Raw genomic sequence first — 22,946 nt, forward strand, 5'->3', positions numbered from 1 at the left:
CAACAATTTTAATCAAATTTGTTCAGAGGACAGAAGATTAGTTAAAGAAGAGAAGTAAATGAAACATTAAATTAAGGTATCATTGGGAATTAAAAATGTAATTTTATGTTATTATCTGTGGTATATTATGACTAAAGAATAAGCAATATGCAATTAATATGCAGCACAATATGAAGAGCATTAGAGAAAAATGAATTTGATGTGTAGGACAGAAAGGTCATGAATTCTTAAACCCGATTCAATTTGCTTTACTCTGTTCAGTTTTCCCATGGGCATCTGTTTAAATATTTCCAGGTACGGGAAAAGTCACTACTAAATTCTGACACATTTTAAGATGATTAGGGTTCATGACAGGCAACCCAGTATATTTCCTATACAAATCAAGGCACTACTCCTGTAAACTTGTTTTTGTTTGAGCAGATAGCCACTTCCCACATGGAGCTACATGGAAAGCAACAGGACAAAGACCAGTAGTTCATAAGAATAAGTCAAACAGTAGAATTATGCCACTAATTAAAAAAGTTAAAATAAAAAACCTAATCTAAACTCCCAGCTTATTTAAGATTAAAACATATTATTCAGAGTCACTAATCAGTACATGAAATTAATCTTCCTAAGCCACTCACTGGTCTGTTTATGGATATTTGGAGGGAGAAGATAGGAAGCAATGTCCTTGTCAGGTTAGCAGTACATTTCACCTGTATCACCAAGAAGAATAGAAAAAGTACCCAGAAAATAAGACCAATATGCTGCATATTAAAGAATGTCCATCTGATTCAAAAGCATTTGCATTTCTACTTATTTGAAATTTTTTTTTTCTTCATCAAGACAATAGAGACACTGCCACTTCTCTTGACTTCAGCAATTTTTGTGTAACACTAATACTGCTAGGGATTTAATCAGGCTCTGAGCACTAAAAGTTTTTCTTAGCTCACTAAACTATACCCAAAGTTCACCACGTAAGTTTTGAATTCACAGGTATCTGAAAACTCTTAAAAAAGCAAATAGCCAATACAGAGGCTTCTTTTATTGCCACTTGCCTCCACACATGTGCAACAGTGCATAAAACAGATTAAGTGCAGGTGTGTAGACAGGCATAGGCACATTCAGACTTTGCGGTATGTATTTGGGAGCCTGTTTTCATATTCCTTAACCTTCCCTTTTCCTCTTCCCCAGGCACCATATTCTTTAAGCACGACAGAGCTCAAACAAAAACTGTACTCATGGAGTCTTGTTTGTATACTAAATATACATGGAAGAGACAGTCCACTAGTTTTGCAAGTCTCAGTCATAATTAAAACAGTAAGTTCTATGTATGCATTTAAGTTTGAGAAGATTTTTTTTGGTTTAAAAAGATAAATCAACATTACTTTCAAGCTTACATGAAACCAGCAATTTTTTCATCAGTTTCCTAAAGCCATTCATTTTATCCATCCAGTCTAATTGCATAGTTTCACAATTATCTGCTTATTCCAACCCATGTAATCATTGACATCTCATTTCTAATAAATGCTCTTTCATGCTTCTTCAAATGCATTCAGTTGAATGTTTGGTTTTGACAAACAGCATTTATAGAGGGCAATTATGATCACCCAGACTGACCTCCTACATTGCACAGGCCAAAAAATTTAACTCTAATCTCTGCATCAAGCCCTCAAGCACCTGGCTAAGCTAAATCACATCTTTTAGACTGATATACAACTTTGATTTAAATATTTAAACCAACAGCAATACCATAGTTTGGTTAATTTAGCATTTTGAATTTCTCTGTCTATAGCTGTAACCCTCAGATTCACAAAACTAGTGGACTAATTTCTTCCATACATTTAGTACATAGGTCAAATTTCCAGCTTGATTCCTAATGTTCAAGCATTTGATAAATCCTCTCAATTTCAAAAGACAGCTACTACTTCCCATAAGTTCTGAGATCCAGTATTAGACCTAAATTTTCCTTCTATGCAAAAGGAAACAGTGAGACACTTACAGCTATCAAACAAGTTCTGTAAAGCCAGCTAATTTATCCACAAATAAAGTACAGCAAAAGCGGTAAGTGTTGAATACTACTGACTACCAAACATATACTGGAGACCCCTCCTCACAGTATAACTGCAGCTCAGAGATCAGTAATACTCTGTATAAACTTGTCAAGTTATAACATCATATCTCACGCATCAAACTTCTTAACATAGATATCAAAGAAGATGCCATTTCAAGAGTCTCATGAAGAGTTTTCAAGAAGGGGGTTTTTGTGAAGTACATATTTCAGGGGTCAGCTCTAGTATACATTTAAATACGTTATTTTCTTCTTAAAAAAGGAAACACCACTGATACATTTGTAAAAATCCAAGTGTAGGAATTTGGTTTTATTTTAAGTTACAAAAGCAGTTGCCCGTTCTGAAATAAAGCCACAGTCACCATACTTACACCAGGCAACTGCACAGCTGAGAAACACAATGCATTATGCTTGAAGATCTATCAGCACTTGGCAACAGGAAGCAAGGTGACACTGACCTCATATAGTCAGAATTACTTAGGTGGTTCTGTTCATTAACTTCCAAGTACAGTAGCTTTGGACAATTATCTGTTTCACAGCTCTCATGAAGAGGACCACCCTGCCATCTCCCTCATTTTGGATGTTTACTGAGCCATACACTAAGTGTCCTTAGACATGCTGCCACATATCTCCATACGTTCTAGTCTTGCTCATGGTAAGAGATGATCTAGCCAAGCATAAGAGAAGAAACTAAGATAACACTTAAATTATATTACTGAAGGTGTTTCTGATTCAGGAAAAACTTGTTACCATTCAGAGGAAATCTTTGACAAGCAGAAAAAAAGAATTCACCTTAAAAAATGTCCTTTATTTTGCTGCTGTTAGCCTGATGTCTTCTGCCAAAACAAACAAAAAAACCCCACAGAAAAACAAAACAAACAAGGTCTCCTCTCTTGCTTACATTATAGGCATAAACAAGTTTATCATATCTCTGCCTCACATCTTGATTATTTCCATGAATTCTTGGTTAAGTTATATCTTAATCTTTCTCAGAAAAGCTAAGGGGGTTTTTGGGTTTTGTTTTAAAAAAGGGTGACTGTGCACTAAAGAGACATGTTCTTGAGGAAATTAGATGGCTCTGAACATTCTGAAAGCAAGTTTTAAGTCATAAAGCTTTTATTTTTCAAAGCATTTAGCTGTAATTTGCTTTTACCTTATTCTTTACTTCATTATTGCAATTACTTTAAATGATCAAGTTTAAGAGGAAAAAAGTAGTACAGTAAAACTGCAAGTAAAAGGCAGCAAAATTGCTTCAGTTATTAAGCTTTGCCTTTAAAATTCATATTCACCTATGATTCGGTAACTTTAGAGCAAACAGGAAATCTGCAGATTAAGAATATTTTTCTAGTGAAGCCCATTTTAACAAACAATAGGTATCTTTTGAGATATTTACTTACTGCTTGTCTTTTTTCATTCTAGACTCCTGTAGAGAAGTATAAAGAAGCGCAGTGTGTTTAACTGATTAGACAAAGATATCTGCTTACTCAGCCTTAATAGAGTTTAAAACTTTTGCTTAATCCAGCTCTTTGGAACTCAAGGCCTGTCAGATAAAAACTACTGAATATATTAGGGTTTGAGAATAAATTCATACATAGAGACTATTTATTTTTAACCACTGAAAATAATATTAATTGGTGTTGCATTCACAGTAGAGGTGTGCTACCAGAATGCAAACAAGTACAGATTATTCAGAACAGAGGACAGGCAGGGATTTTGAAATGTTAATTAGAAACAAGGGATATGAGAGAATAGTGGAAGAAAATGAATGTGCTGATTGTGAGAAAAAGAGAAACCTCTTAAAGCATCCAAAATAACATTTCCAGTAAAAACAGAAGGATACGGTCATCAGAATAAAGTGTGCACATCTACCTACATTGCCGCCAGAAAACCCTATTTTGTGCAGTTGGGCAGTGCACCAAACATCAAGCCTTCTTTCTACAACACAGTACCTATAGACTCACCAGGTTTACTACAGGCCAACTGCATCTCCTGCAGAAACCAATAAGAGTTTGGTAATTGTAAGTGATACCAAATGAAACAATAGCTTTATTCAGATAAATTGCACAACTCCCATTAAACTAGAAGTTAGTTAACATTCACAGCCATAACACCACAAGTAGTTTTTGCTATCTGGATTTTTGGAAAAGATGCAAGCCAACATTTTAATTTGAAATGTTTAAGATACAAGAGATACTATTAAATAACAGTTTGCCTCTACTGTTCGCTTCTATTGAACTTCAAAGCCACAAGAGCTTCGAAACAAAATTTCACTTTGTTAATATCTTCCATGCAACTTCTGTTGCAATGCCTTCTTTCAAGCTTCAAACCATAAACCCCCCCCCCAAAAAACCCCAAACCAAACTTAGAAATGAATCATAAACAAACCTGATGCTAATGCAAATTACCACAAATAGTGACATCAATTTAATCCCTCTAAAATTAATGAAGTGCAAGAGGAAAAACTGACAGGCATCAGAAACTTCTGCTTGTGTCCTCATGTGGAGCTCCCTGCCAAAGGGAAGTTGAGCTTAGGGTAAAATTAACTCTTTCCCATTTTATACTGTGCCATAGCATAGACAGGTCTAAAAAATTTGTTATTTAAAGAACCAACAACAAGAAAAGAGGCAACTAAGCATACAGGGGTGGTTTGTTTTCCTACAAAACAGATAATCAGAAATGCACACATAGACAGGAAAGGTTATCAATTTAAAATTTTAAGACTGTTTTAGATAGCAGTATCAAAATACTAGAGCCACTATCCCAACCCCAGCACACATGCAGTTAACGCCATCTATTTATTTTTGCTTTACTGTCCTCTCTGAAACAGAGGCAAGAGCTAGTCTCAGTTTGTCTCCTACCCATATGCAAGTTTGAGGGTAGAGGAGGAAAGATCCTACAGTTTAATTGCCATGGCCGACCAGAAATGATACCAAAATTAACATGCATATTTATTTCTTTAACAAAGAGAACCTGCTTAGAAACCTGATTTTACTTTTGGATATACTGATCCAACTTAGAAGTGGCCAGCTATGCTGTGAATAAGAAAATACTTAAACTAGTATCATAGTAATTCCCTGCTATTGCAGGGTGCAGCAGATTATTTCATTTAAATTCATATTGATTTGTTGCAACCCAGCACACTAACGCAATATAGCACCAACAAAAGGGATTGTTCTGAAATAAAAATCTTTACAATTAATCACATACTGGATTTTATCAATACTGATATTTTAAGACATTGGAATCACCAATTTTGTTACATTATAAGACTAGAACCTGAGGATTACACACTTACAGTTATTACAAATAAAGTTAGTCTTTTAGAATTCAGAATATAAGTTCCATTCATGTCTAATTTCATCTATTATAATTAATGGATCATAGAAGAGTAGTTACTAAACACATTAATGACGTTTTAATACAGTCATGAAAATTATATTGTCATAGGAGTCTTACATACAAAACTAATGGACTATAAAGTTTCATTGTTTCAATAGGTAATGCTGGAATTAGATAATTTCTTTTCTAAATTAATCATTCCAGACTGACCCTCACAGAAACGAAAATTTTTTTTTGCCTATAGGTACATAAAAAACACACTTGTGTATGCACATATATGCTCCTTAATAAAGCCATCCATATTTCTAGGAAGCATTAGTTTCTTCTTCATTCCAGCACCATTCATTTCACTAGTTTTCTGTTAGAAAAGGAATGAAAAGGCATCATAGGAAATCTGATCCACACTTCCTGTCTTTCACACCAGGGCTGAGTCTACATTTTGGGTCATGCAATAGAGAAGCTGTAGATGTAGGCTGCAGATTAGGAGTGATGAGCTAATGATGCCTACATGGCTTGTGAGTAATAGAGCACTCTTTCAGCAGTCTGTCCCCATTTAAAGCCTAATGATGCCACTGACCCAGGCTTACTTTTTTTTTTTGAGAAGGCACTACACAAGAACCACCAACAGTCTTAAGAAACGTTATCCCTGTAAACTTGCAAATTATTATTGCTCTGGCTAGAAAGAAGGCTGAAACTGAAGACAGGCATGCCTGCTCACTGTCTGCTCCTGAGCCCCTACTGAATATACATGCCTTCATTGCCACAAGAGCTAACATTTTTTCATATTCAAGTTACCTCAGCTCCTTGTTGCACTCACTATTTATTTCATGTGTTTGGCTAAAAACAACGTACCTTAATGCCTTCAACATGACCTAAGTTTTGAATAGTTACAAAAGCCAGATAATTTAAACCGACTGGAACTTGTGTGCAACACAATCTTTTACATTGATACTCATCATCCTCTGTATTTCACTCAGATGTTAAAACTGCTTCATTAAGGTTTTTTTGTTTTGCTGACTTTTTTAAAGAAAATTATCAGATATGAGCACACACACACATGTATGTACATTAAGTAATTATGAAATTCTATTTTCAAGGAGGCAGAGTCTGTAAAGACAGCTTTGCAACCCTTTGCCTTTGATTTCTTGAGCCAACCTCAATAACACACTATTTTAAAAGGCATATCTGATAATCTAATAGTTAGCACAGCACAGCAACCTAGCAGCATCCCATCCATGCACATACACATGTACAGACTAACACAGAAGATACAAAACCAGCACTGATCCCTGAATCACAAAGGCATTTTAAGCAAAGCTGTAGATACACCTTTTCTGACCAGCCAGAATTGTTACTAGTAGGATCCCTGCTGCATGTATGTGCACGCCCATGTATGAACTGAAAGAATATGATCAGAATGTCAGTGTGGGGTGTTCTGTAACCCCTTTCACAATAGACCATCCCTGCTCCAAATAAAACATCAAGAAGTCTAGAAGGTAAAAGAAAATGGGCCTTAGTATTTTTTTCAAAAAGTAGATTGCAATAAATCCTACAAAAAAAAAAATCCATTTTCTGAAGGAATTCTACAGTTCAATCAGAACTTTAAGCTTCGTGACTTTGGGGACACTATGTAAAATAGAGCTGTTCTTGCAAGTTAAAATTCTCACAATTGTCCAATAGGTAAGACACCAATAACCTGATCTCAGATTTTCAAATGTATATGAATGCATAATAATGGAGATATTCAACAGGATTTCCCCAAAACATCTGGAGTGGGCTGCTACCTAATCTCCAAAGGTTTACAACGATAAGGTTGTTCACGGGAAGTTTAGTATTTAAGCATGTCAGCAACTTTGAAAAAATGCTACTAGGCACCTAGATAACGTTGCAAGTCAGGTCTTTTGAAACTTTGCTCTTACTGAAAGTCAAATAGTAACCAATGTACTAGCTCACTACTGGCAAGACAACCCAGGTAGCTGCGAGAACCCTGCTGCTTGCCAGGCTGCAGTCAGAGCCACGCAGCTGTAAGCCAGCCCTGCCGAGGAGCCGGTCACATTAGCTCACGCTATTCCTGTGCGACTGCCTATAGCGTACTACTCAGGCAGAGGACCACTAACTCATGCCAGCATGACATCCAAATCAAATTTGCTCTGTCCCCCACCAGCTGGAAGCAGAAATACAGTGAGGCTCAGTTTACCAGTCTCACTGAGTAAGCTCTCCCTGATGCTCTGCCATACTGTCAGAACACTTGGAGCACTGTGCACCGCTAAGTAAGAGAAATGTACAGCTGCATACAGCAATAATCAACAGATTTGTCCCCTGCTGCTTCAAAGCTGTTGTCCAAATCTATGAATCACCACATCTTCTTTTTGAGAATGTATTATAATAATACAGATTAAGGTCTCTGGATAATTCGATGAAGAGCTGCGTTCTCTCTCAGTTAAGAGGATCTGCTTAGGGTATCATCTTCCAGAATGCACTGAAAGCCAGCAAAAGTAATCAGGTAAAACACTACTTTTTGGAAAATATCTACTTCCTCAAATTCAAGCACGCCTTTCACCATGAACCCTGGATCGAGCTCCTCCTCAGAACAAATGAGTTGCTACATCTCAATCCAACTTTCAGAAGTGGAAAGAGAAGGGCTGTGACTCTGCAAAACCATTACTACTGATCCTTTATTGGAAGGTATTCACAAATTCTGAGAAAGGATAACAATAAAACAAATACTGCACAGATTAACAAACATTCCAGATTTAAAAAAAAAAAAAAGGAATAGGAAACAATTGAAACATGTAAGAATTACTGTTTCCCCCTCCACTTGCTTGAAATCCCAGAAGACCAGTGTTATGACTATCGTGCACACATGTACATTCACGGGGGCAGGGAAAGAAAACCTCAGACTGCAAGTGGCTTCAGTGGCTTAGTGAACCTTAACCTGCCATAAAATTAAGACCAGGAACATAACACCATTGGACTGCTGTTTTGGCTCAGCGGTCATTTTGCATTTAGCAAACCTACCACAGACAGCCCAGCAAAGGTTCACATGGCCTTTTCCACTGCAGGGAGAGACCTGGTTTCCATTCTATAGAGTTACAGCATAAACTGATCTCGACATCACAAGACATGGAAAATGATGCATCAAGGACAAATGTAAGCTAAGCGACTTTAGGGTGGTTTATGATGTTACCTATATTCCAGGTTAATATGAGATTTTTATACTGGTACATTACTGTGTCTGAGGCCACTGGAGTTATGCTGCAGCTTCTTTACCAGATTGCATTATATTTCTTCACAGTTCCTATCTACTTTCAAATTTAAGCAAACCCCGGGGAATGCAGCCATTCAGTACTTTTGTTGATAGCTTAGCTGCTTTGCAGCCATCTCTCTCAAGAGAACTTGTTAGGTGTAATACCTCTAAGAAAAGGTTTAGGTAACAGTTTGTTCCAAGTCCTGAGAAAAGTAAAAATAATTTTAATTATGTTCTCATTTCAATGCCAGACCATCTTCTTTACTATGACAACCAACTACATTCTGTACTGCAACAGATTTTGAAAAAACAAATGAAAAAGCATCCCAGGCTCCTTAAGGTAGGAAGGCAGTTTTATTTACTCAGCAGTAGGTATCTGAAATGCCTATCATAAAGAAACTATAAAAACATTTGAACAGATATTTCTTATTGCAAAGGGAGGCAAGAGAAAAATCTGAAGTATAGCTTGAAGACAAGTTGTAAGAACACCTGCATTTGTCAAGCTTCAGCTGATCCTAAGGTATAGGAAAAACATGAATGAAAAACACTGGGAAAAAGAAAGGTAGCAGGCTTCTCACATTTGGTTGAAGGAACTAGTATCACCATAAAAGCTATAAAACAAGGCGCTCTCACTTCTTATTGCAAATGTATTCTTACAAACATTGCAGAACCACCAAATTATTCAAAACTAAAATGCCAAGGGCCACATCCCCTGTCTTCTGCTCTGTTAGCCACTTTAATTCTGCCCCCACCGTTTCCTTTATTTCTACTCATGTCTCAACATGTATCTACTAGGCAGATATTTTGTGTGTGTGTTTCTGTGTATGTTAAGAGGAAGAAAACTTATGGAGAAATGAAGACGTGAGCATAGACAGAAAAGCAAAGAAAATGGACTGAATAAGTTTTAGGAGACCCAAGAAGGAACAGAAGGTATTTATTACTTACATTGTAAAAAAAAAAAAAAAAAAAAAAAAAAGAGTGTATTTACTGTTTTGGCGCAGCACTTTGTAAATGGGGGAATGTGTATTAGTGTCATCTTTTGTTTTAAAGAAAAAGTTCTAAAGTGATGCACCAACAAAATAGTCTTTCAGATAAGGTAAATTGAGCTCATGAAATTATATTTCTGAAATCCAAACTATCATTTTCTGAAAGATATTCATCATACAGCTGTTGACTAAAACAGTGATAGTACTATCTAGGACAAAGGATCATATTTATCTAAAAAAGTCATACTTTGTAAAAATAACAGCTAATATAAAGCTTGTAATAAGTGTTACTCAGTGAACTCACAGCAAATCCATAGGTCTGCAGTAACAGCGTCATTGACTCCCAGTGCACAGTGGTTTAAGATGACAGCAGACCTAGCTGATTTTGATACAAGGCACAAGTGGACATGGAGGACCAGAGGTGAAAACAACAGGAGTACTTAACCCTCAAAGAGAAGCTTCCCAAAAAGCTGGACCTGCTCACCTTCAAGTCCCTCAATCCTGTCTCTAACCAATGCATCAAAACCTCAGGCTTTTAAGTTCCATTTTTCTGCAAGCCTCACATACTGTATATGCTCCTTGTTGAAGCTGAAATCTCTGTTATTTCCATTACAATATTATTTATTTGCTGTCCAGGTGTTTTGTTGGGGAAGGGAGCTGGGATGATTTGGTTTTTCAAATAAAAAATTAGGTCATCATCTCTTGGTTATGGCTTTGGCTTTTGTGAAAATAAACCCATTGCAAAATATTTATCTCGGTGAAGGTGAGCTCTTTTCCATAATGCATTGAGATGCCTTAGACCACTGAAAGTGTTCATACTGGGATTGTGAAATATTTTGCTTTGAGCAGTACTGTATCTATACATATAAACTGAATCTCCAGCAGATAGATTCATAATGTTGCTGAAATCCATCAGAGCTTTGTCATCTACATCACCAGGATAAGAAAGGTTTTTTCATACAGGTATAGCCATATTCTAATAAATAAAAAATCCACCAAATCCACAGAATTGACAATACGTTACATAAAGGAGTGTCTTAACTAAACAGCTTGAACAGCTCAATTTATTGATGATCACTGATCAGTATTGCTGATTGCTTAAATGTCATTCTAACCTAGCAATTGTGCTTAATCTGGCTTCCATTAAAACAAATGTCAGAACTCTCCCAAGAAGATTATCTCCTTCATAGGTCTTAAGGTATAGGAGACCCTCACTTTTGAACTCAGATGTGCTATATGTAGAACAGTACAGTCTTTCTTTAATTTCTCAGTATTTGTAAGAGAAATAATGACCATATACCTTGCCTGGTTTGAAAATTTGGTTTGCATACTACTCTAGCTATTTATCAATTAACAAACAGCAATTATAGTACCTTGCTTGAAACCAAAGGCTGATCAGTGTCACACAAGAGTCTCTAGTTCTCATTTGCATGTGTGGAGCCACTCATGCCCTCTGTTGTGCTAAGGCATGTAACCTCCTCCAAGATTATGGAAGTATCAACCTGAACGAGGTAGTCAAGGTTGGCCTTAAATTCAATGTTTCCTTAGACTTCTGAATTACTGTTGCACATCCCCAAAGCCTTTGCCATAGCAAACCAGACATCAAGGCCTAATTTATTCTTCAAGAAAATGGCCTTATTTTGTGATATGATAGGCAAAGGTGTTTCTATCAGCCTACTTCCACCACTGCTGCTGAAAATATTAGTAAAAGAAGAGTTAATGCCCAAATTAAAATGCTAAGTACAAGCTGAAACGCAACAGAAACACGCAAGTCTGGTGGGCTGGAAAGAACTTTTCAAGTGTGATACACTTCATAGCACCATCAAAAAGATGTCCTACATGGGCACAATAAAAAGACAGTAAAAAAATGTCCTTTTAGGTTTCAGAAACCCTGCTATGAGCAGGGCAACATCTCAGCTCAGAGGGGCTTACACACAGAATCTTTTCTGATCAAACTCACTGAATAATATTTTCTAGGCTTCCTCCATCACAGCAGCAAACGCATGGGCAGCTCCTCTCCCCTTCCAGTCAACACAATCCTCTATTTCAAACTCATGTATAGGTCACTGGTCATAAAAATAAAATATCCAAGAAAACCCCAATCAAGACTAATTCGTAACACTGTCTCAACTAGACAAACCCAGCTCTCCATCCACCACTGGGAAAAAAATCTGCCCAGAATTCTCATCATTTAAATTTACAGTATGCAGCTATCGCTGTATTAGTTTACACTAGCTGCAAAAACTCACCATCATTTGTAACAAAAGAGATTCTTCTTGTGCTGGCACAGACTTTCTAGTAGTCTTCAGTCCTCACAGAGGACAAATATTTTACATGCAGTTTCTTTAAGGCATAGTACACAGCATTCCATGTCAATTTTTAATTTTAAGACAATACTTTCACTTGCAGTTTGCTACAAGCAAAAATCACTAGAAGTATGAGCCTTTTAGGAGTTTTATAAAAGAAATGTGCTAGTCTAGAAAAAATATACTTTGCTTTACAGATCATTTTATAGTTCTAATGTATTTCCATGGTCAGTTGTGCACTATCGCAGTCAGAAAAATATTAATTCCTCTAAGGATTTAATACGTAATACCAAAGGATTATGTTATGGTCTTCTGATTACTTTATGGCACCCTATAGAGAGAATTGACTTTAAACAGCGACACGTGTCTGTTGATGAAAAACAATGCTCTACTTATGTGTCATTTTAGCATGGCATAGCAGGCTGTCACAATCTACCTCCTGCACGCAAGGCAATGTTAAAATGTACAAATGTTAAAAGTCTCTAAACTTAATTTGAGAACATTGAGCCAAATTCTTCCCCAAAACAGTAGAAAATAAAGGAATACGCCTAACAAAAAATGGTGGGGGATGGAAGGTCATAGTTGTTTCCTTTGCAGGAAGAAATTGTGTGAAATCATGGCTCTACTGAAGACCACTGGAATCAGCGACAAGTTTACAAAACCTGTTTCTAGAGCTACAGAAGAGTCATAGGAGTTGTGTTCAGCCGTCATCAATTATAGCTATAATTTTCAAAGGAGCCCAAGGACATGCCTATCAAACAGAGCCAATACTATTAACTCAATGGCAATTCATTGATTTTCTTACAGCAATTCAAATCTACATGCAAGCATATGTACTTGGGAACCAATTCTGAATGGAATTTCAAACATTTTTTTCCTAGTAAATGCAAAAAACCCCAGCTGCAATTATCATTATTTGTTGCTTAAACAAATACTACAATTTCATGGGGAAAAAATTAAAATGCATTAGGTCCTGCTAACGCTTTTGAGCATTGAAAATATTCCCAAGATGTTCTATGCTAAAATAATGACTCAAGGAAATGTAGTCAAAGACAATTCCCTCCACTCAAATATACTATGTATAGATGATCATACCACACACATTTCAAGTCACCATTTTGACCAAAGACTCTCTTGGAACCTAGGGGTCAGCACACGAGCTTCCTCCCCTGCCTTTGCTCTGCTGATTAAGCAGCAATTAAACTATTTCACCATTAAGCTACTTCACGGTATTCTCCTGTACCATTTGAGGGATTTTCTGATGGTTAATCTCTCTCACCATCATTAACACATTACAGCTAGAGGCAACCGTGAGAGAATGATCAATTAAGCAAATGATTAGCAGTTTCCTTTGCCCTGTCCAACCCCTAAAATTAAGTGGCTCGGGCTTGACCACCATGCCACAACAAAAATGAGTAAAATGCATTTTACCTCATTATTCCTGTTTGAATAGCAAATTACCTAAAACCAACTCATTCAGCCATGGCAATGAGGAACTGCAAATTGTTAGCATTTTCTCCTGGGCATGTCTTCTTCACATGTCCTTTCTGCTATGAGTTCTATTACACCCCTTGAAGCAATGCTATTTGTAAAGCAACTACACAAAACAGTTCAGAGGAAACGAGTTGGGTAATAATGTTTTATAACATCTAAAAGGTGGCGGCGGCAGCAGAGAGCAGAGCCTCAGATACGAAGAGGTGAGGAAAAATTTCTTTAGTCCATTAATGATCTCCCTGCAGTCAATGGAGTAAGACAGACACTCAAGGAATAATGGTGCAAATAAGAAAAGGTGCTAGAAACTGGCCTGATTTTAATGAGCAAGGATCTTCAGGATTTCGAAATGCATCTTTTAAAAGTGAAATTACAACTGAACTGACAAACTCACGAATGATAACTCCTCCAAATCTTATCTTTCTCCACTTGACCAGGTTATTCTCCCTTACTTCACACCCCTTCTTCAATTACTTTTTCTTCATATATAAAAAAGCCACTTTATGACATGAAGAATCATTAATTTGGGGATTGGGAAGGGTCTGTGATTCATCTTGCTGAAATACGAGACCAGCACATCCCCATGACCTAGAATTATGGCACCTTTATAAATTTAAATAGGAAGAGAGACATTTCTGTATGACAAGGGATTGAAGGAATATTCTGGGTTCAGGAGCCAAACAAGTAACTGTCATCATGAATAGTGAAGTCTAATTACTGGGGAGGGAACGCCGCAATCGGTTAAACTGAGATTTTACGAGTTTTAACATTTTCATTTACAGCTTAAGAACAGAAACTGATTCAGAAAGATACGGCTCTCAGTTCACTTCCCTATTTGCTTGCTCCTGGCTGAAAATAAGTTTACTGGAAATCTGTATTAGCTGTACAGCACTCTGGCCCACTACCAGGAACGATTCTCACTGGAACAAATACCCTTTGTATCCCTTCAGCTCCTCCTAGGCTCATTCCCTACCTGCAAGTTCCTTAGTGAACTAAATACACAGCAGTGGTGTTCACGTGTTTCTCTTGTTTTTTATTAATCTGTGTTTGCTATTTGATGGATGGAGATCTTAGACAATCTCCCACTAAAGTTACATTCTAACTCATGGTAATTTTGCTAATCAGTACATTTCATCCATTGCATTTGGGGACATCCAGCAGCTGAGAGAAATCTCATGATTCAGATTAATATATGGAAGTAATTCTCATATATGCAATCAGCTGACGCACAGAGATTTACATATGCATAACTATGCATCAGAGCATGCCCAGCTCTATAGAGAAGCTGGGATAAATCAACATCAGTAACATTACAAAATTAAATATCATGTTTATATGCAGAGATTTGGTGATCAAAAATCTAAGCTTCTGCAAATCTGCCACGTCATATATAGCCACTACCTTGCTATTGTTTCAAGGCATTACGGAAATGTTCTACGTTTCCCTTTGCAGCACCGCTTTACTCTTAAGTGCATGCCCCATTTAGATTTGAAACGCTACAGACTTCCATTCAGGTTTACCTCAAAACAATTCAATGTATTGTTAAAGTCAAATGGGGGGTGGAGTTGGGGGGATGCATAGAGCTGACAATGCTGAGTTCTAATTAATTTTTTCATCTAAGTTTTCCTTCCTTCCCTCTTTGTTTATAGTATCAATAATAATAAATTACATAAATATAACAGCTTTGAACTGTCTGGTCTATTCATTGAAATTACATCATCAGTTTTCACACTGCCAGGACTCATCTTCTGTCTTTATACTGGATTCACATCTCGGATTTTCTTCTAATACAAACAGAAAAAAAGCAAGGTTGGGCAGCCTACTGCTGGTAACAGAGTCATGGGGATTGCCTTAGAGAGCTCTGTCCCAAAGTTTGTACCATCATGTAAACAAAAAAGAGTGTCCAAAGTACAAATTAAGGGTGTTCTTTGGTAGTTTTAGTGAACAAGTTTTGACTTCTAGTTAAAAGAACAAAATTAAAAATTCTAAGCTTTTACGAAAGTTAATAGTTTAGATATTAGTTTTAAAACAAATTCAACACATTTCATTTTCATTAAGCCAAAGGTATATCAGAAATGTAAAAGCTGGCTGTGAATCTATCACATTAAAAATGCTCAAGCAGCAGACAAATATGCATACACTAATGCAAAGAAGTTTCAGCTGTGTTAGAAGTAGAGCTGATCATGCTGCTTTACAATCCCAGATGAAAAAAGAATAGAAAAGAAATCTGTATATAGGGCAGGTGACACCATACGCTGTTCTTGTTTTCCCTGAAAATTCCTTCCTGGATTTCCTAGGAGCTTCCAGAGTACAAAAGTGACAGCCATGTGATTTTTTTCAGTTCTTCTGCTTTTAAATATCTGTTATTAGCAATAGCGATAAAATGCAGCAACTTTTTAAAATATACTATGACAAAAAATAACATGCACTGAAAGAGAGACTTTGTGCTGTTTGCCAGATTACAAAACACGCGTGAATCATTGTTGAAGAATCCCTTCAGAAACATGTAAAACATCACAAAGCAATTCTTCCTATACAGTGTGAATTTACTCTTTGAAGTTAGTGGAAAGTAGTAAACTCTTGTCCCATTACTATTTGCAGGACATCACAGAAAATGCAAAAAGGACAAAAATTACTCTGAAGCGTAGCACTAGGTCTGTCATGGAAAACCTTCAACTCCTATTTAAAGGATCATGGGCATTTCTATATATGCTAACGAAGTTCTCATTCACAGCAGTTTTACTAAACACTCCATGTATTTTTGATTGCTATCAGAAAACTGAACTTCAAGGAGAAAATAACTAAGACATTTTTCATTAGAAGTGATAGTAGTTTAGATACTTTGCTGTACCTAAACTATCTCAAGTATTTCTTATCATGAAATTCCAACAGATATCCATTCTTATGCTAAGAGTTTTGCATTAAAAGTGGTTTACTCATATTGCCCATTAGGTTCACTTACCCAGCCAGCAAATACATAAGAAAAACAGCTTACCTTTTGATATGTTTACAAGCAGCAATATGTACTATAAGCATACAACATACCTTGAAAGAGAATGAGAAATTATAAATATTGAAGAACAGAACACTATCAACTTAGAAGTACATATTCTTTAGAAACAAATAAAAATAGCTGTATATATTTTATGTGGCTAGTACTGCTGCATCCAGCATTTGCAAAGTAATTATCATAATTCACAAATACTTCTATAGAAGAAACTAAGGGATAAATCCATTATGTTAGTAGCATTCTCAAGCGCGGTTTGTATTATGCAGCTTTGATACACATTCATCAGGTAAATTGGTAGGAATTTCTAGCATTTCATCCTTTATAAGCACTGAAAAGTCAGTATTATTTAACTGTTGCACAAATGTTAATAAAAAGTCATAATCCAGGGAGCTTACCCTGGGTCAACAAAAAGAAGCCCAGAATCATCCAAAGTTATTTCCAATGTCCAGACAAGAGATCTGAAAAAGAGAATAACAAAAGGGCTTGTGACAAAGCTGACACAGGGTACTCCAAAAGAAGCAAAATCAATTGTGACATTTTTCATTTATTTGTAAATGCCTCTTTGGCAGTATGCTCACTCAAAACGACAGTTGACTCTTATAGAATAGGGGAGGTGATGGTACAATAGAGGAATCCTGACAGTTGCTTTAATGAGATTCTGCATTAGGACCACTCTACCACTTTCCTTCAACAAGGAGTATGCCCTTCACTTTCGATCTTATATCATCCAATTTGGAAAGCATTAACCCTATGAAAAACTCTACTCGGCCTCCTTTAATCAGCATCATAGCTCTTCTTTCTACCTTCTCTGCTATCTCACTCACATTTATGTATGGAGCCCGCTCACAATTTTAAATACATATACAGCAAATTAAACTTCAACTTCATAGTATTATTTTAATTAAAGTCTAGTTGCCATGTGTGTGGTGAAGGGAGGACAAGACTCTCAAAACAGACCTTAGTTGATATTAGGAGAGAGCGTAAGCCCACAGAGCATCACTTCCAGCTCTAGGAATTATGCTGCTGGCATTGTTCAATGCAGGAACCTCTGATGCTCACATTGCAAAAATAAATAAGGAAATTTGTAACGTGACAGGAAACTTGCCTTGCAAATATTGAGAAAGTAATCATTCTGGGAACAGAAGCAGACAGGGAATTTTAATAACTGCAACAATGTGCAGCATGATACCAAATATTTCAGAAAGAGGCCATTGGCTTGAGGATCTAATGCTTGAGTGCACTTATTCTGACGTACCTCCAATCTGAGCTATTTCATTCTCAAGCTTTCCAATAACAACACTTTTTTGTTGTTCAAACTTGTTTTCTAGCACTATATCACATATCTTTCAATGGAACTAGATGACAGTACTGAATATATCACATTAGCCTCTGGCTGCACTGAAATTAGTATTTTATCCTCTGTTAACATCAGTAAAACATTTGTTATTACATCAGTAAGTTTTTTGTAAAAACCACAAAACAAAAAACCCTCTCATTGGCATTGCTGAGAAGAGCTTAAATCCTAGCTCTTTTGCATGAGGTAAACGTGTGAGTTGAAAGAAACTAAAACATCCGCAATAATACTGCTCAGTCTGTGTTTCAGAAAACAATTCCATATCACCTGTAAGAAATCTGGATAACTAAGTCATGTTTGGGGAGTTTGCAGTGAATTCATCTATACCACAATCTGCTAGACTATCCAAATAAACTGTAAAATCTTTCATTCCTTGGGGCGGTGGGGGGAAGGACAGATGGGTCACCCTCACAAGTTACAGAGCAGGAAGAAGCAGTTTGTTTGACAGCCTTCAGAGAATCAGTGCAGTAATCCACAGCTTAAGCAAAGCTTCCATTTCCCATTTGATTCATTTGCTTCAAAAAAGTCTACAGCTTTTTAGAGTATGGCAGAGCTTTCTAAAAGAAACATTTTGGCACCTTTAATTTGAGGATGCAGACTAAAGGTGTAAGTTTGAAGTCCTTTGCAAAATAAGATCTTTTAAAAAGTCTCAATTGATAGAAACAAGGGCTGTGATTCACTTTCAGTATTAGCTTGTATTTTCTATTGCTGAAGATTCACTCTTCACTGAAACATTTTAAAATTAGTGTAACAAAGCCTAGCACAACATTAAATCACCTACTGAGCATATCAGTCTGAGTTAACAAAAAATAGAGTACACTTCAAAACAAATTCTCTGGCAGTTTCTTCTGACTGATATCAATTCTCCTAAGTTAAAAGGCCTTTCATATTTCATTCTTAGAAATACACAGTTACTCCTAGCAACCTTTCACATTTGGATGGAAAGCAGAAAAGGCCAGATTCTGACCTCTACTCCAGTATGGGAGCACCAATGAAAAATAATGAAGTCAACACACATTTACTCTAGAAAGGAAAAAAATTACTATTTAGTTTCAAGGAAGGCTGTTTTATAATTCAGACAGGTGATCTGGAGGCACAGCAGAGCAATAATGACTAACATCACATACTAGAGGGAGCATAAATTTTAATGATACCACTCATAAAACCCATGTTTTAAAGGTTACAAAACAGAAACAAGCTTACAAAGAAAACACATAAATCATTCAAGGTGTCGGGTTCTTACTCCTCAGCTATTTTAAGAATTAACAGCCTGTCCACTAAATAAACTAGAATACTTGTTTATGCAGGGCTGAAAAGGAATGCACAGAGTTCAGCAAGCATACACCACTATAAGTCTCTCTTCTTAGCAACACAATATCCATAATCATTTATACCTTCCCTGATTTATTCATTACTCAATACAATTAAAAAAACACTTGGCCAATTTCTCTTCCATCTAGACAAGATCACAACAATACATAATTAGCACGATATAGGCCAGCTAAATTATATGGACTTCTTATCCAGACACATGAATGCACTTAACTATTTGCTCATACACATTTCATTGTAATCCCTTCAATAGCTTTAATGGGGCATTCACATCAACAGACTAGATCACTTGAATGTTCAAAGACAGTTAAATATCAGGGAACAAAGTCCGTTAAAACACTGGAGTGCTCAATGCATTTTGTTCTTGGTTTTTCAATCCTAGCTTCAAAATTTTATTGCCTTGCATATAAAATTGAAGTTCACCCAATAAACTGCTGTACCATTTATCAAGGAACTCAGGCAGGCTTCTGAACAAATCACAACACACAAGCACTACATTCCTGATTAGCTGCCCCACAAATTGACCTGAGCTATCACTAACATGGCTGGAAACATTAAATATATTACAGCTCATATCCATCTATTACTAGAGACTGCTAAATCAAGCATTCATTGTAGGTCCAACAGGCAAATAGAAATAAGTAACACCCTTCAAAACCAAAGACTCCTAGTTAACCATCCAACCATCCCCCCCAAACCAACCTTCATCCTATCTGTTCTTCATAAATTCACTGATCATTATTCATGCCTAAAACATGTAATGTGAAGCACTGAATTTTACCATCATAATGGCTCAGTCAAGTTTAGTCTAATCTATACCCCAATCAATGTCCCTGAAACAACAGAGTGGCTTTGGTGGTAAATTAGAGAAGAACAGGCCTCTCCGGGTGCTCAAAATTTGTAATCTATTTTGTTTTTAAGAACAGGGAAACATCCTCTGCACATCCTCACGTGGCCCTCAGTGAGATACTGTTGTCCAAACTCCATGACTTTCATGGGAGAAATAGGGTCCAACATTCATACAGCAAACCAATTACACCAATCAAACACTCTGAAGCACACATCACTTTTGCTTGCAGCAACAAGACAGACATTCTGAAAATACAAATCTTTTCTTCATCTTGTCCTCTACACTAATGGACAAGAACGTTGCAAAGCAACTCTCCATCCTGCTCTCCACTCATACCATGAGGATGAAAACAGAAACAGGGCCTTATATTCTCATTTTTGTGAGTTGCAATTGCAACTGTATTTATTGTTGTCCCTATACATAAGCTGTCAATAGAGGACATTTTAAACGGCTGGTCATTAAAATGGTGAGTTAGGGCTAATAAGCTACTATTAACGTTGAACTGAGACACTTGTCATTCACATCCACAAATGATCTTTTGAGCTGAACTGGATTTTACAGAAATCACATGTAGTTTTCCTCAGTGGTCATTTCTCTTAATCACAGCAACTGGCACCTCCATTTCGCTGCCAATTCTAAGATTCACGTGCCACGTCACCAGTTACAGCAGTGATATGCCAGCCACAGGTCCGCTGGAGGAAGCTGTGTTCAGGGCACTCCTGCAAGAGAGCTGCAAGGAACTTCCACCCCCGCAATCCAAACGTACCCCATCTGGAAGCAGAGAGCCAAGGGCCAGGCTCAGAGATCAGGCCTTTATTTTTTTTGTTTTGAGAGCCAACTCAGCATTATTATTACTTTTTTTTCTTAATATCTTTCTATATTTGAGCTGTTTAATGGATAACTCAAAATTGATTTATTTATTTTTTCATAAGTAGACAAACATTAAAAGACACTTGAACAAGGTCATTTTGCCTTGCTGCAAAGTCCAACAAGACTATCAGATAAGGCCTCACCCAAAATCCTTCCCTGTCAAAGGGAATATTTCTACTGGCTCGACTTTAATACTGAGTGTAGATTTGGGATCTAGTCTCACTCCAAAGAGTGAGGCAATCAACCACACAATTACACAGCTCTCATTGGCAGTGCTCATTGGATTTAAAACTGCAACCTTGCATTTGAAATTTCTGCATCCAATTACCAGTTAGGGGCAACCAATCTCTTAAAACTCTACTGGTTAAAGAAAACTCTGTATTTGGGTTACAATGGCAATAAACACCCAAATATTTTCAATAAGCTGTTTTCCTTATGCCATGTCTTTAATTCTGGAATCTTTTCCTGTAGCAGTTTACTTAAAGTTCCTTCAGAGCTAACATATCATAGTATTATTTTTCCAATCTTTGTTTTCTTTAGGAAATTATTTAAGAAGAAAAACCTTGAACACAGTGATCTCAGCGTTCATACAGCAGTGAACTTCAGATACAGTAATTGCGTTGCTGTGAGCTATGACGACTTTCCCATGGGGGAGAAATGACCTGGTAATTCAAGAATGACAAAGTCAAAAGTAAGGTAAGCTGGGGGAGGGAAAGGATTTCCCCCTAGGATGAGATAAATATAATTTCTCACGGCAGTGTATATCTCTCTTAAGCCTCAGGTGGTTTTAAGTTAATGAGATTAGTTCCAGCAGGCAGTGAAATCCCAGGATATAGGATTTATATTTCAGCAGTTTTCACTTCATCCAGCAAGCACAGTGTAGTCAATCTTTGTGTCATTTTGTTATTGTCCTGGTTTGGGTCTCGTTCTCAGACTCAAGCCTGGCTAAAGCACCTCGTAACTTTGACTTGAAAGCTTAAGCATCATGTAAAGACTGTGTTTAAATGTTTAAAAGGGAGGAGAGAGGCAGCAACCTTAATCTGTAGGAGAGGACTTTAATTTTTCAGATGTACTTTTATGCAATGGAATTTGATCTTGTACTACTATTTTTTTTTTTAAGCCAACGTCACACAGATTTTTACCCTGAACACACCCAAAAAAAGCAGTATGCATTGGTGGAAGAAACACTGTTTTTTAAAATTTAGTCCCTAGAAAGACAGACATTAGCAGCTTAGGAAGACAGCAGAAGGATTCAGAAGTGTACAGAATAAGTACCTGGAGCTATCTGAAACATAAATCATTATACAGATCTGCTAAGCAGAAGGTTTTTAGAAGATAACATAATAAGAAAAAACTGAGGTCAGATGATAACACTTGATTTCCATGTACTAAGAATTCTGCCACACCCAGCTTGATTTTGACTTACAATCACTGCGTATTAACAACTGTTAATTCAACAATTGTTTCACAATCTGGACAGTATTTTTTAAGTTGTGAATTTAAGTAAAAAAAAAAATCATTAACCTCAATAACATTATTAGCGCAAAGAAAATGCAGAAGAATCTAGTGTTGATAACATACTTTAAGGAGCTCTTTCCCATCCAATAGAAGAATGACTACAGCCCTTTCCTTCTCTCTTGTGAAGCAAAATGTGTAGACATTACATCAAGAAAATGCTCATATTAATCCCAGGCTTCTGTCCAAGACAGTCTAATTAAACTCCATAACCAGAAAGCATACAAAGAAATTATTTTCATCAGGGTTATTTAGCCTCAAAATACAAGATGAACTCTAGTCAACAAAATTTCTAGAATGCCCAAGTCCATCACAGGAAAAGCTGTGTTTATTCTACTTTTAACTTACAAGCCTGACTTTAGTACAGGTTTAACACACCCACCCAGACATCACTGTTTAAACTTTTTTGTTGTTTTTTTTGGGTGGTGGGGTTTTTATTACTACTCATGAATCTGCCTTTTCATTCTGTGCCAATGTACCACCCCCATTATCTCTATTTTTCACCCTCTACAGAGATGTCCTTCCTACTTCAGGTTTTGGCACTTCATTAACCAGATGTCTTCAGTTACATATGAAAAGTTCAATCATCTCTT

The 22,946-nt window shown here is 36.7% G+C and overlaps 1 protein-coding gene across 5 annotated transcripts in view; it reads right to left on the bottom strand.

Annotated features, from left to right (window-relative positions):
* Nucleotides 1–22,946, bottom strand: part of NAALADL2 (N-acetylated alpha-linked acidic dipeptidase like 2) — a 491,555-nt gene that overhangs the window by 447,564 nt on the left and 21,045 nt on the right. For all 5 annotated transcript variants that reach the window (XM_054835389.1, XM_054835390.1, XM_054835391.1 and 2 more), the window contains exons 2-3: nt 16,828–16,890; nt 16,418–16,467 (exon numbers count right to left, since the gene is read on the bottom strand). The gene's annotated coding sequence lies outside the window, so the exon portion shown is untranslated. The remainder of the gene's footprint in view (nt 1–16,417; nt 16,468–16,827; nt 16,891–22,946) is intronic.

The sequence above is a fragment of the Grus americana genome, chromosome 9, assembly GCF_028858705.1.
Source record: "Grus americana isolate bGruAme1 chromosome 9, bGruAme1.mat, whole genome shotgun sequence".
NCBI lineage: Eukaryota > Metazoa > Chordata > Aves > Gruiformes > Gruidae > Grus > Grus americana.